Source organism: Cydia amplana, chromosome 1 (genome assembly GCF_948474715.1).
Source record: "Cydia amplana chromosome 1, ilCydAmpl1.1, whole genome shotgun sequence".
Lineage (NCBI taxonomy): Eukaryota > Metazoa > Arthropoda > Insecta > Lepidoptera > Tortricidae > Cydia > Cydia amplana.
Genome location: NC_086069.1, coordinates 28666111 through 28681825, shown reverse-complemented (window position 1 = coordinate 28681825; position 15715 = coordinate 28666111). Strand labels below are relative to the sequence as shown.

Genomic DNA, 15715 nt, shown 5'->3' with positions numbered 1-15715 from the left:
TTTCACTTCGGTGACATGAAAGGAACATCAATTTCGAAATCGAATTCTCTGGCAACACTGTGTTTTCATTTTTCAAACTTTCAATAGAATGTTCTAGGCATTGTCAAAGTCTATTCGACGCAATATTTTTTTTACCGTTAGCGCTACCTACTGTTATTGATGTGTATATCTACTCGGTATGGTATTTTTTACCCCATTGCCGAAAGTTATGTTTTTTAGGGTGTTTATGTTGTGTTATACACATATACAGGATGTTGCCTGTAACACGAGCAAATAATTAAAACATAGGTATATTATACTCCTCAAACTATAAAACTTTTGTTAAACATTAACTTTTAAAAATTATGAATCCTTTAGAATTCCTGTCTTTCATACATAATAAATATTGCCTTCAATGTACGCTGACATCAGTGTGTTTGACGTTGCATTGTCACGCTTTAAACATAACAAAATTTGCAGTAGGTACATTGCGTCTTAGAATAAACTTTAAACTTTAAAGTGTAATAAAAATCAAAACATAAGTTATTTTTAAAAGTGGCTGTATAAATGTTGGTCAGTTTGAGGAGTACCTACAGCCTACAGTTTAATTTATTGCTCCTGTTACAGGAAACACCCTGTCCCTGTGAGTAAACATTACACCCCTATAATAGAATTGGCACCGACAATGAGATGTAAACATTGATGTAACACAAAATAAGCTTATATACCATCCCCGTTTTTGCAAAGGGGTTTAAATATTATCAAATATCAAACGATCTAATTTTCAATTGTTCAAAGGTTAACTAGTAGAGATCTCTTACAAGGATACGTTCGCTTTTGCAAGAATGCTCTGTGTTATTTAGAGTCTGTGCGGAAAGAGAAGATTTGTGGAATGTATGGGGCCCAATACATTCCACGACTCCTCTTTCCGCACAGAATAGCTGCCACCATACAAGCAAAATTGGCAGTCTTTGAATCTATGGTAGTAGATTAGGTAGTAGAGTAGGTAGTATTACGAGTAGAATAGAAAAAAATAAATTTGTTCCGTTTTAAAATCGGACGAAACAAAAATAACTCTACCCCTAATGTTAATTTCATTTGATAGCATGACGGGACGACATCTAATAAATGTAATAATGTAGAAACGCGAAGTTTATTGTCAGTAATAATAATAATTATTAGTGCTGTTCTGTCATAACCGTAAAACTATTTTAGTGCCTACATAGGGCGAATGACATTCAATGGAATTGTAATAAAAAAAGGAAAAATAAAGCTTCCTTCTAAGTTTTATTTTAACCAAATAACCAATATATTTTTTTTATTCGCGTTTTTAACACATATTAACTCACATTTTATAAACGGGTCTATCGCGGAGTGGGGGATTTTCGCGGGTCGGTAAATACATGTAAGTAATAAAATAAATTTCGCGATAGACCCATCTATAAATGTGAGTTAATATAATTTTTGTAATAAAATAAACATGTTTAAAATAACAATGTAAATAAAAGACACTATAGCAAAGAAAAGTTCAGTTCGGGCGCAACAATATTACTACTTACAATCTTTTCTGCTTTCCCTTAAGGTTGACCGGCAGAGAATGCCTCATGCCTCATAAAGCTAGAATTTGTTTGCAACAAAATATAACAGATATGACGTGTAACGAAGTCATACCTTGAATATACTGTTACAAAAGCATAGTATATTATATACTAGGGCATTAAAGTAAGAATGTCTCACATCATAATTATGGTAATTGTTGGCCGAGGCGAAGCAGAGGTGGATAAACAATTAAACATGTGATCAGCCGGAAAGCGGGAGCTTCGTTTAGCGCAGCGGACGGAAAGTTGAAGCTTTCCAGCCGGAAACAATATAATACACAAACACATATTCATTCTGAATTCAATACTACTTATACTACCAATGGCTTTTTGGCACTTTTGATTTTTGACAGACAATCTTGTAACTAGGTACATTGTATACCTGTGAAAAAGTCTGCGATCCACAGAATCCAAAGCTGATATTTTTCGGAGCCATCTCAAATGTGACAACAATACATGTATGACCACGAATAGTTGATACCTACATCATCACAGTAAGGACGCTAGTATTGACACGCCATTTCCATCTCTATTGCACGCGCATAATTATATATATTGGTGACCCGCTAGCACAGTGGGACAAGCACACGACACAATGGCGGCACAGCAGTATACTGGGGTTGGCAACTGTCAAAGGTTTGCATAGATGGCGCCATCATAGCTTGCCCCATTTTCTATGAGATTTGTCTTAAAGTGCTGGCATCCGGAGCATTTTGCAAATTTTACACAATTCTAGGGACTGACAGGGCAAGCTATGATGGCACCATCTGCTAAATACTTCGACCGGCCAACCCATTATGCGCGTGCGATAGAGATAGGAAATGGCGTGTCAATATACGAAATTCTTCATGCTTAGCGTCCTTATTTTAGTTGAACGAAGCGTTACTCTCAGAGGGTCTACCGCGATCCACGTTCGACGTGTTGCCTCCCCGTCACACTTACGTACGAATTTACAAGTGCGACAGAGAGAGACGTCGAAAGTGGTTCGCGGTAGGCCCTCAGTAAAGGATGGGTCCCGGAACGGTGTCTTATCAAAGTGGGCATTAAATCATTGTCATAACGTTGTTATTACATGTCCCCGGGAAATAGGCCTCCGTGATTTATCTGATGGCTTCAAATAGCCAGTTTTGGAGCCATTGTTTCCCATTGGACTTTCGTAAGATTAGTAACTAAACTAATAAATAAATTAAATTAACTGAATTTTCTGCATAAACCCCACAGGGTCGAGTGGAGAAAACGAGGAGAGGCCTTTGCCCAGCAGTGGGACACCAAAGTAGGCAAGTAAATTAATTCCAAAATATTTTTTTCCTTTAATATAAAAAAATTAAACTAATAAAGTATCGAGGACCACCACCAACTACCAAGCATAAAAATGAAATAAAAATCCCGTTGCCGCAAACCTGCAGCAGTAACGCTGCTGCAGCCACAATCCGAATGTTAAGTAACTAAGTAGCTATATATAGTCAGCAGTAGAAGTTGCTAAGCGGGCGAGGTGTTCAAAATTACCATGACGCGCTCTTATTCTCTTAATAATAAAGTCGCGTCAAGATCATTTGGAACACATCGCCCGCTTAGCAAATATTGCTGTCGACTGTATCAGTAAGCATATTGGATTAATGAAATATTGCTTTGTTCCCAAATTCAGAGGCTTAGGTACCCTTTGTGCCCTCTAAATTGCAATTTTAAAAGTAATCCTGTACCGAGCCAATCGCCCAAACCGATACCCAATATGTCGCGGTAAAACCGATTGTTGTTGACAAAAAACTGCGGCCCGCTATTTGGAGGGTTATTTTGTTGCGGCCCGCATTACCATAAAAATGCTCTTAGCATGAACCGTGAGCACAGATAATATAGCACCAGTCTTTGTTAAGAGCCAACAGGAGTGGTCATTTCTCCATACAAACGTACTCGACTGTTTCCTCCGTGGGTTTTGAAGCTAGAGCAATGATTTTTTCAAAACAGATTAATATTGTCAATATCTGTGTCGGACCGTTTTGCTTTTTTTGATATTTTTGTTTTTTAAGGCGCTAGAGCCCTTCAAAAATGGCCAAAATGGCCTAATTGACTATGCCGCAATGAGAGGCGTGCTATTCAAAACTGATATCAATTTGTCAAAAAAGCAAAACGGTCCGACACAGATAATGTCATAATCATTTAGATTTCCAAATTTGGTTACGATTGGTTAAGTTTTGGAGGAGGAAACAGTCGAGTACAAAACCTCGATTTGTGAGATTTTTACGCAGAATTTTTCGCCTTGTCCTTATCGCACTAGTTTTAGGAGCCGCTTCCGTTAGCGAGACGGGTATATTTACCTAAAATATTTAAATCTTAGCTCCTGTTGGCTCTTAAGTTCCTGTTATTAGTCATCATCATAATCATTTCACGCAGACGAAGTCGCGGGCAGAAGCTAGTATGTAATAAAAATAAATACCGCGCCAATTAATAAACACAGTGTGAGCATCTCTTGGAAGTTAATTATAATTATCAATAAATTTAAAATAAATACATTGGTTATCATTTTTAATTGGAATATAATGTACTTCGAAAATAAAATCCACTTCAGACAGTAGATAATTTTCAAATATTAGGATCGCTTTAACAATAAAATTAACTCGCATTATTCGATGTAATTTTAATTCTTGTTAGAACGTCTCAAATCAGATAACACTTGAGTCTATAGGTAGTTATTTAATTAATCACTAGCACTAGTAGCACTGGTGTTTAGTCCTCGAAAAATCAGGCTAGGTACCTATGTCTATAGTTTGTCAAAGGACTGTCTTATTTCAAACATAGACAGAGAGAATCATACTATCTTTGTCTTACACTAGTACTAGCACCCAAAAGAAAAAGAATTAGTATAGTTTTTTTTCTTATTTACTGATCATTTTGTTTTGACCAACTATATGAATGAAATTCCTATCTTTATACAGAATAGCATATCTGCTCCATAACGATTTATGCAATCTGTGGCCAGACTAAATCTGTCACGGATAGGCCGACGAGGGTTGGTCATATAAGTACCTATTACATGTCGATACACTCTTACAGGGCAATTTGGGGTTTACTGGTGACACTATTACTTACTAGAGGCATTATATTAATTATCACCACACTAGCTCGTAAATAAATAAATACTATAGGACATTCTTACACAGATTGACTAAGTCCCACAGTAAGCTCAAGAAGGCTTGTGTTGTGGGTACTCAGACAACGATATATATAACTAGCTGTTGCCCGCGACTTCGTACGCGTGGATTTGTATATTGGTGGTTATATATTCTACATTAGCTTAGAACATTATGCAGCAAGAGATTGCGGTAGGACGGTTAATCATTTCTTAATTATTAATATTATACAACGCATGAGACTTGTCTTTCACAACCTACGAAGTTTCAAGCCCCTAACTGAATAAAATTGTCCTCGATGTAATCCCTCTAAACCCCCTTAGAAGATTTTCATGTCCTCTATTTAATAAAACCTAACTACCTAACTACCTATTTACGAAGTTTGAAGTTCCTAGCTTTAAATAAAATTTGAACCCTATACAAACTTTCAAACCCTTTTTAACCATTTTAGGGGATGAATTTTTTAAAAGCTGAAATTATTTTTCTTGGTATTCTAAGGTATTCTAATAATATGCCTTTATACAACGATTCTAGTCCCGCACTCAAAAAAATGTTTGGCCTCCTCTGAAATTAGTTTTCTTCTGTTTTGATAAAATACATTTTTACGAAGTTTCAAGTATGTAGCTTTAAATAAAATTTGAACCCTATACAAACTTTCAACCCCCTTTCGACCCTTTAATTAAGAGATGAATTTTTATAAACGCTGAAATTACTTTTCTCGTATTTTAATAATATACCATTTTACTACTCACAAAAATGTTTGATCTCCATACAAAATTATAAACCCTTTTTCACCACCTTGAGGGATGAATTTTCGAAAACACTAAATGAGTTTTCTTCGCTTTTAATAAAATACCTTTTTACGAAGTCTCGAGTTCCTAGCTTAAAATATAATTTGAACCCCATACAAACTTTCAACCCCTTTTTAACCCTTTTAAAGGATGAATTTTTAAAAACGCTGAAATTAATTTATTGCCCGTTTAAAATAATACCTTTTTACAAAGTTTCAAGTTCCTAGCTTAAAATAAAATTTGAACCCCATACAAACTTACAACCCCTTTTTAACCCTGTTAGGGGATGAATTTTACAAAACGCTGAAATAATTTTTCCTGTCTTCTAATAATATTCCCAAATAGAAAGATTCAAGTCGCGCGTTCGAAAAAATGTTTGATATCCATACAATCTTTCAACCCCTTTTTCACCACCTTAGGGGATGAATTTTCAAAAACGCTGAAATTAGTTTTTTTGTATCTTAATTTAATACCTTTTTGCAAAGTTTCAAGTTCCTAGCTTAAAATAAAATTTGCACCCTAAGACGAACTTTCATCCCCTTTTTAACCCCCTTAGGGGTTGAATTTCCAAAAACGTTGCAATTACTTTTTTTTGTAATCGGCTATTATGCCTTTCTAAGAAGTTTCAAAGCATTTGTAATGGATTCAATCTTTCAACCCCTTTTTAACCCTGTTAGGGGATGAATTTTACAAAACGCTGAAATTACTTTTCCTATATTTTAATAATATCCCGAAATACAAAGATTCAAGTCCCGCGTTCGAAAAAATGTTTGATATCCATACAAACTTTCAACTCCTTTTTCACCACCTTAGGGGATGAATATTCAAAAACGCTGAAATTAGTTTTCTTGTATTTTAATAACATATATTTTTACGAAGTTTCAAGTTCCTAGCTTAAAATAAAATTTGAACTCCATACAAACTTTCAACCCCTTTTTAACCCTGTTAGGGGATGAATTTTACAAAACCCTGAAATAACTTTTCCTGTCTTCTAATAATATCCCCAAATACAAAAATTCAAGTCCCGCATTCTCAAAAATATTTGATCTCCGTACAAATTTTCAACCCCTTTTTTACCACCTTGGGGGATGAATTTTCGAAAACGCTGAAATTAGTTTTCATGTTTTTTAATTTAATACATTTTTACGAAGTTTCAAGGTCCTAGCTTAAAATAAAATTTGCACCCCAGGACAAAGTTTCATCCCCTTTTTTACCCCCTTAGGGGTTGAATTACCTAAAACGTCGCAATTACTTTTTTTGTCATCGGCTATTATGCCTTTCTAAAAAGTTTCAAAGCATTTGTAATGGATTCAAACTTTCAACCCCTTTTTAACCCTGTTAGGGGATGAATTTTCAAAAACGCTGAAATTACTTTTCCCGTCTTATAATAATATCCCTATATACAAAGTTTCAAGTCCAACACTCACAAAAATATTTGATCTCCATACAAACTTTCAACCCCTTTTTCACCACCTTGGGGGATGAATTTTCAAAAACGCAGAAATTAGTTTTCTTGTTTTTTAATATAGTACATTTTTACAAAGTTTCAAATTCCTAGCTTAAAATAAAACTTGCACCCCATACAACCTTTCATCCCCTTTTTAACCCCTTTGGGGGTTGAATTTTTCAAAATCGCTTCTTATCTCTTGTACACTTTATAAATTCAACCTAGTGTGCAAATTTCAACTTTCTAGCTTTTGTAGTTTCGGCTCTGCGTTGATGAATCAGTCAGTCAGTCAGTCAGTCAGGACACTTGCATTTATATATATAGATATACAAATACATAAATACATAGAAAACACCCAAGACTCAAGAACAAATAGCTGTGGCCCATCACACAAATAAATGCCCTTACCGGGATTCGAACCCAGGACCGCGGCTTCACAGGCAGGGTCACTACCCACCTAGGCCAGACCAGTCGTCAAATGCTCTCTTTATTATTCAGAAACGGATGATAGTTTTATTAAAGTTCCGTTTTATCCACAAGAGTGGCAAAGCAAGTTGATGCTTTTGAGTTGTTTCCTTATGTTGGCTAATAGACTTGACTTTTATATTAATATTATGATTTTGAATGGTAAATATTTTATAAATATATATAATAAATAAGGTAAACGTGCTAGTGCCCGTCACGGTCCCAGTACATGTCATCTTTAGGTGACAGCAGGGTGTCATCTATTGGGCATTAGCATGTCGAGCACTAGTACGTTTACCTTACCTACTTACAACTTATTTGTATTATTTCCTTTTTCCGGGTTTCTATTGAGTGCCCTTAGGGTAAAGCGGCCATTAAACACCTCTTAGTCTAAAGATTGGTCCTGTCACTATCAGCCTCAAGTGGTCTTATCTTATCCCAGGCTATTACAAGATAATTTATCATTGTCACGAAAGGATCTATAATAAAATATTTCATGGATTTATTCCGAATCCGAATAAGCCATAGAACTACTACAAGTAGGTAATAATACCCAGTCAGAGCTAAATGGAAATATTAAAGTAGGTAAATTATTACTTAATATGGAAATGTCAACATACATTTTGGATCTAAGAAGAAAAACTTATCTCACTAGATCCATTTTGGATCTATCGACTGGATCTATAGAGAATGATTGATTTTGGACCATATTTGTGACCTTTTGAATTATAGTTGGGTGAAATACTTCTTAAAAAATCTAAATTTATTCTTAGAGTATCGTTGCGTGGTTTTAGTCTTTGAATAGGTACATAAATTATGTATTTATTCATTTACTTAACGTTTACAAATAGGTACTTTATAAAATACAACGTACCTAGTTATCGAGATTCTTAATACAACGACGCTAAAAACAGCCATATTTACTTTGAAAGCATTTCAAAATAAAAGTTAATTCCAACAGGTATTTTTCTAAATCTAGAGAACCAATTCGATTCGGTTGAAGTAATTCTCATGTAGCCATAGAAACAGTTCAGCGGCAGTTATCGAGTGTTTTAAATTGGAGGTATAAATCTGGTAAAATTCTCAAAACTTTAAGAAGTACCTCAGCCGGGACGAAAACTTTTAGTAGGCGTTAAATCAGTGATTGAACGAGTTAGATCCGCAATATAAAGGGCGGACTTCAGTTTTACAACGTGATCTTAAATCGTGATCAACGGGGTCCCGTTGTTTCCCACAAAGTTTTAAGGCACAATGTATTGTTTGTCATAAGTATTATTTATCATTAGTTCTAGTTCTAAAACGGAAACCGTTAACTTTTCAGGATTTTCCTATAGATAGGTTAGGTTAAGTTTGTTTTATGGCTATCCTGAAAACTGACGCGTCTCTGAACCAAATAAATTATAAGTAACGAAAATGCGGACAAACAATGCGTTAATCCTTAAAACTTTGGGAAACAATAGAGACCCACTAACATAGGTATGGTGGCAGGTACGGTAAATAGGTACCGTACCTGCCACCATGTTTACTTAATACTTCCGTTTTCTTATAAAATTGGCTTGTTCTGAATGTTTACCTTCCGTTTTCATTAGGCACATCCATTATTTACTACCCTAGTTTATTTTTCATAAATAAATAATTCTCATTTCATTATAACCAGGACTAGGTAGTATAAACAACTAATATTTATTGTTTTTCCTGAGGGTAAACTAGAGCAATTCGTCTATAGCCGCTCAAATATTCTATAAGATCTAACATTTTAGTCTATTGTAAAACAATTGACTAGCAAAACCAAGCCAACTAGAATTACTTAGTTTTCAGTCTAATAAATAATAATAAACCCAAATACATAATAGGACTCTAAATGGAGCTTTAATTAAATAGACTAAGGTATTTTGAAGTGGAGTCTAGACTTAGATTTTTGCTTCAGTAAACCAGAATCTAACCAACCATGTAATATTAACTTATTTTTTTAAAGAAAGTTTTTATTTACCTTTTGAACGCTGAACGTCATATTAAAAAAACCTTACTCATGTAAAGTCGCCATCAGTTATCCTCCTAAGGCCCAAGGTCCTACTTATTGTACCTATTCAGTTCGATGTAATTTAAACCATGTTCAATTAGAACAGAGCCGCTTTTGCTTTGTTTAGTTCAATTTTCAAACAACACAAAATCAACTCTATTTCCTACAGTTTAGGTTCACATTTCAGTGGCAAATTTTGGATGGTTCGTTTGTATGGTTGGGCCTTAGGATGATATACAAGGTATCCCAAGAAGTAGTGATATACTGAAGCTGGGAGGTAGAGGACCTAGAGGGCTATCTGAATCACCCCCATTAGTACTAGATCTAAGATCCCGTTTTCTAAGGGGACCTTGCATTTTGGAGACAAAGCAAACCGCTTGGAACAGGTGTTCCTGGGGGTGATCTGAGCTAATTTCGCCCGGTTGCCAAGAGGTCCCCCCCCAGCAGGTGGGCAGGGGAGGGGGGGGAAAAGTGCCTCCGGCGCGCCTCACTCTAAATTTTATATCTGCATACATCTAGCAACTATATCAAGTTTGGTGTCTTTTTCGTATAATTTGAGGATGGAGAATTCATTTCTGTGACTAAACTTTCACTCACCCATACAAAAAAATCGAGAAATTCAAAATTCAAAAAAAATCTTTACACTTTTTTTTTTGAAAATCCTCTACATAATTAAAACTATGAGGATCTGCTCTAAAAAAAAATACATGTGAATAGCCCAGTTATTCTACTATATAGAATAATAAACTTATCAACCATTTTTAACCAATAATTGTATTTAAAAAAATGTTTTATGTCGCACGGCGGACCGTGCTGAAGTAGGTATACCTACATGCATTTAGTTTAGACACGCATTTACTTCAAAACATTATTCAGCATAACGCAAGTAGGTACAGAAAGTAAATATTTAAACAATAAAGGAATTTACAATAAGTACGATATAACTGAATATTGGATTATCCTATGCAGAATGAGTTGTCTACCTACTGGATAGTTTCACGACAGATCAATTTTTTATTTAGTTATTGTGACCTTTTATCTTCTACGTCTTTTGAGATACTTATCTATGTATACATAAAAATTATACTAAATTTGCGTGTAGTGTAGGTATCTAAACGGAGGTGAATGCGGTGCAGTGCAGCGGCGCTCGCGCTCAGGGACCGTTGGTATTAGTTCCCAACATCTTTATTTAACTTCCGTTAACTTGAATCTTTTCCGCCGTCTCACTATCTGAAGGTTGTCTGGAAGAGATCGCTATTTAGCGATAAGTCCGCCTGTTACCTACATTTTTGTACCTGTTCATACTTTTGTAACATTTCTTTTGTAGTGTGCAATAAAGCATTTTATTATTATTCACTTTATTTATCTTTCATCTTAAGTTAGGTTTTTTATAATATGAATATAAAAGTAAAATATAAAAACACTTACAAAACAATAAAAAATACATATAAACACGTTATAAAAAACCTAACCTAGGGTGCCGCCAGCAGCGGGGCAAGGCCCAAGCTGCCGGTGGTCAGGGCCGCAGAGAGAGGAACTGGCGGACTATCCGCGCCGTTTCCAAGATCACCGCCTTCTGCATCTGGCGCCTTCTGGCCCTTGATCCAACCACCTAGCGAGAGTCTCTCAAGATGTTGGTCGAGACTCTTCGCTATTAGACCGTTCACTGAAACGACTATCGGGACAATGATCGTCGAATCAACATCCCACATGACGGTTATCTCGTGAGCCAAGTACTTACTGGACTTGTCCTTCTCGGCCTTCACGAGATTCTCATCATGGGGGATGGTGATGTCAACGAGCACGGCCCGACATTGCGATCGATCTATTATCACAATGTCAGGCTTATTGGCTACAATAGTCCTGTCAGTGATGATAGATCGATCCCAATAGAGCGTGGCACGACCATTCTCGACAACAGGCGCAGGTAAATACTTGTAGTACGGTACTTCGCGGTCCACAAGACCATATAGAAGAGCAAGTTGCTGGTGAATAATCCTGGCTACGAGCTTGCACAGATTATGTCTGTGCAAGTACTCCCCGTTAGCAAGATGAGAACAACCGGAAATTATATGCCTGAGTGACTCTCCGGGACGGCGGCATGCCCCACAAATGTCGACCGTACCGTCCTTCAGGATATATTTCCGATAGTTGTTCGTCATCATTACTTCGTCCGCAATTGCACAGGCAAAACCCTCGGTTTCTCCGAAGAGATCCCCGAATCGTAACCAGTTCACCGACCCGAGCAGGTCCACATCGGGTCCCGTGAGGGCCTTGTAGAACCGCCCGTGTAGCACCTTACTCTCTCATGCCGCCTTGCGATCCGCAGTACTTAGTACCACAGGTTTGCGCCAGTTCTCGTTTGCCAAGGAGAGCGGCGTGAGGTTCCTGTCTACTGCCACCACAACACGATGCATCCCACACTCGTTGTTAAGGAAATAATTCCTGAGATTGTACACCTGGCGGTTGTGGAGATCCTTAGCGTTTAGGAAGCCTCGGCCTCCACACTTCCGTGGGATGTACAATCTCACAATGACGAGCGTGGGTGTAGCATGCGATGCATGGTGAACAGTGATCGGACCCTCCGATCTAGGGCGTCCAGTTCGGTCTGAGTCCACCTTAGTATGCTAAAGGAGTATGTGAGTAGGGGCATTACCCAGGCGTTGAAGGCACGCACTTTGTTGCCTCCTGACAAAAGACTGTTAAGGACTTTTGTGAGCCGACTGAAAAAGCGCTCCTTCACCGACCGTCTAATACCCTCGTCCTCAATACCCAGAAACTGTGACATACCAAGGTATTTATAGGTTTCTGATTCAGAGATAGATCTGAAAGCCATTGTCTCAGAGAGTTGTAAATTTGTTGAATTTACAACCCTCCCCCGCTCTACATGTATAACCGCACATTTATCGACACCAAACTCCATGTTGATGGCACTACTGAAGACTTCGGTAGTTTTCAGTAGGTCCAACAAGTCTTGGCTATTTTGTGCAAATAATTTGAGGTCATCCATGTACAAAAGGTGAGAAATGACTTCACCCTTCATTCATTCCCTCACCGAAGCCGGCAACCTAGTCCCAAATCTTTCAGCAGGGTGAGGTTCATGAGGAGATTCAGAGCTAGGCAGAACCACAGGGGACTCAGACTATCACCCTGAAAGATTCCTCGCTCAATCCTTATAAAATCCTGCGGGCCAGAGCGGTCATCCCCGCCTCCTGGTTGACGAAGGACTGTGGTCCACTGCCTCATACACGCGCTTAGGAAGGCTCTCAAAGCTGCATCAACTTTATACAGCTCTAAGTCCCTCCCCAGCCATGAATGAGGCACCGAATCATAGGCCTTCTTATAGTCAATCCAAGCGGCTGAGAGGGCCCCCTTGTTCCGCCGGATTTGTTGGCATATGGTCATGTCTATGAGGAGGAGCTCTTTAGTACCACGGGACCCAACCCTACATCCATTTTGAGCGGAAGCCAAAATATTGTTTGCGACAATGTGCGCATTGATTTTTGCTCTCAAAATGGATGTAAGGAGCTTGTAGAGTGTAGGCAAGCATGTGATGGGTCTGTAGTTTTTTGCTTCCGTGGTACTACCGGACTTGAAGAGCAGGAAGGTGACACCAGTTGTTAAGGAAGGTGGGAGAGAACCAAGCTCGAGGGCTTGTTGGAATTGTGCTGCCACTTATTATTATTATTATTTATATATTTCATTTATATTTGCATATATATCACGTCCAGAAGTAATATATTAATGTAATCTACAAAAAGAAGCATAATAACTTATAAGAAACCATCAAAACATTCTTAAAAATCCTAAAAGCTGCATACTGCTCTTACAATGCAGGTACGCCGCGCGACATAAATATTTTTTTTTACAGAGTTATAAAAGAAAAATGATTGAGAAGTTTACTATTCTATATATAAGGATAACTAGGCTATTGACAGGTATTTTTTTTGTAGAGCAAATCCTCGTAGTTTTAATTTTGTAGAGGATTTTCAAAAAAAAAAGCGTAAAGATTTTTTTTGAATTTTGAATTTCTCGATTTTTTTGTATGGGTGAGTGAAAGTTTAGTCACAGAAATGAATTCTCCATCCTCGAATTATACGAAAAAGACACCAAACTTGATATAGTTGCTAGATGTATGCAGATATAAAATTTAGAGTGATGCGCGCCGGAGGCACTTTTGCCCCCCCTCCCCTGCCCACCTGCTGGGGGGGACCTCTCGGCAACCGGGGTAAATCAGCTCAGATCACCCCCAGGAACACCTGTTCCAAGCGGTTTGCTTTGTCTCCAAAATGCAAGGTGGTGGACCTTAGATCTCTTGCTACATGTATGTTCCGCGATTTTTCGTATTTTCGGAGTTATGATTTTTTTTAATTTTTCACCTATGTATAGGAGCGGCCAAGGTATTCACAATACCTGAACAAGCACTCTAACGCCTTGACAATAGAGCTGAGGCATGCTCAGATATTTTTGAGCACCTTGGCCGCTCCGATATATTAGCCACCTCAAATTAAGCCGAATTTGGCCAATCTGCGGAAATAATTCGTGTAGTTTTGAAAATTGGTACAGGTATACCTTATGATGTCCAGATAAATATTATTAAGTATATTAAAAGTCCTCGAGTGTAGGGGGTGTGCTGAGGGTGTAGGGGGGGTTGGAGGTACCTTTTTCATATTTTTGCTCATATCTCGAATATCTGTACGAATAGCAATTACTTCAGACAAAAGTTTTATTATAAAATTTCCTACATATTATTTTTACTCTGCGATCAGTACTTTAGGAGCTACTGGCTGTTAAAGTTAAATAAGAGAAAAAAAATAGACGGTTTAAGAAAACGTCGTATTTTCGTAATTGTTCATCATAAATTAAAAAATTAGCTTAGAATAGGCAAGCTAAGTGACCTGCTGATATAATATAAAAAAACCGGCCAAGAGCATGTCGGGCCATGCTCAGTGTAGGGTCGGTACCCGTAGTTACCCGTCCGTCAAAATAGACTATTTGTAAAAGCTCAAAAACTGCTAGACCGATTAGGTTCGTTATATTTTTCCTTGAAAGTCTTTACTAAGTTGTAAAACAAGATTCATTTCAAGATTTTTTTCATATTTTTTGGACCCATGGTTCAAATGTTACGGAAACTAAATGGAAAAAACACAACTTTTTTTCTTTCAGATCGATTATTTCCGAAAATATTAAGTTGATCAAAAAATGGTCTTTTAAAGACCCTTATACATTTTAAATGACCTATCCAACGACACCCCACACTTTAGGGTTGAAGCGAAAAAAAATTTCATCTGAACTTTAATGTACGAGTAGGGGAGCCACCCTAAAAAAATATTTTTTCTAGTTTATATTTTACGGCTTTGCAGCGTAACTGATTTATATATTCGTGCCAAATTCTAATACCTTTAAACGAGCAATTCTTGTTTATTTATTTATTTATTTATATATATATATATATATATTTCGGGCATCTCGGAAACGGCTCTAACTATTTCGATGAAATTTGCTATACGGGGGTTTTCGGGGGCGAAAAATCGATCTAGCTAGGTCTTATCTCTGGGAAAACGCGCATTTTCGAGTTTTTATATGTTTTCCGAGCGAAGCTCGGTCACCCAGATATTTATTAATAAAAACTAAAAATAATATTTTTTTATGGTGGCTGCCCTACATTAAAGTGGGGATGAAATTGTTTTTCGCTTCCACCCTATAGTGTGGGGTGTCGTTGGATAGGTATTTTAAAACGAATAAAGGTCTTCAAGAAGCATTTTTTGATCAAGTTAATATTTTCGGGAATAATAGTTTTCGGGAATAGTAGTTCCCCTAACTTTTGAACCATGGGTCCAAAACATATGAAAAAAATCGTGAAAACATAACTTAGTAAACACTTTCAAGAAAAAATATAGCGAACCTAATCTGTATAGCTGTTTTTGAGTTTTTGCTAATAGTCTATTTTGACAGACGGGTAACTACGGAACCCTACACTGAGCATGACCCGACAAGCTCTTGGCCGGTTTTTTTTATATTTGATCAGCAGGTCGCTTAGCTTGCTTACTCTAAAATATTTTTTTTATTTATGATGAACGATTACGAAAAATCGTCATTTCCTTAAATCGTATATATTTTATCTCTTATTTAACTTTAACAGCCTGTACTTAGCTCCTAAAGTATTGATCGTAGAGTAAAAATAAACAAAATCAAATTTGTAGAAAATTTTATGTTAAAACTTTTGTCCGAAGTAACTATATAATGCTATTTGTAACCCCCCCCCCTACACCCTCAGCACACCCCCCACC

General features: G+C 37.1%; 1 protein-coding gene across 2 annotated transcripts in view; it reads right to left on the bottom strand.

Annotated features, from left to right (window-relative positions):
- LOC134652257 (pyrokinin-1 receptor-like) overlaps positions 1 to 15715 on the bottom strand; it is a 95449-nt gene that overhangs the window by 59963 nt on the left and 19771 nt on the right. The window lies entirely within an intron of this gene.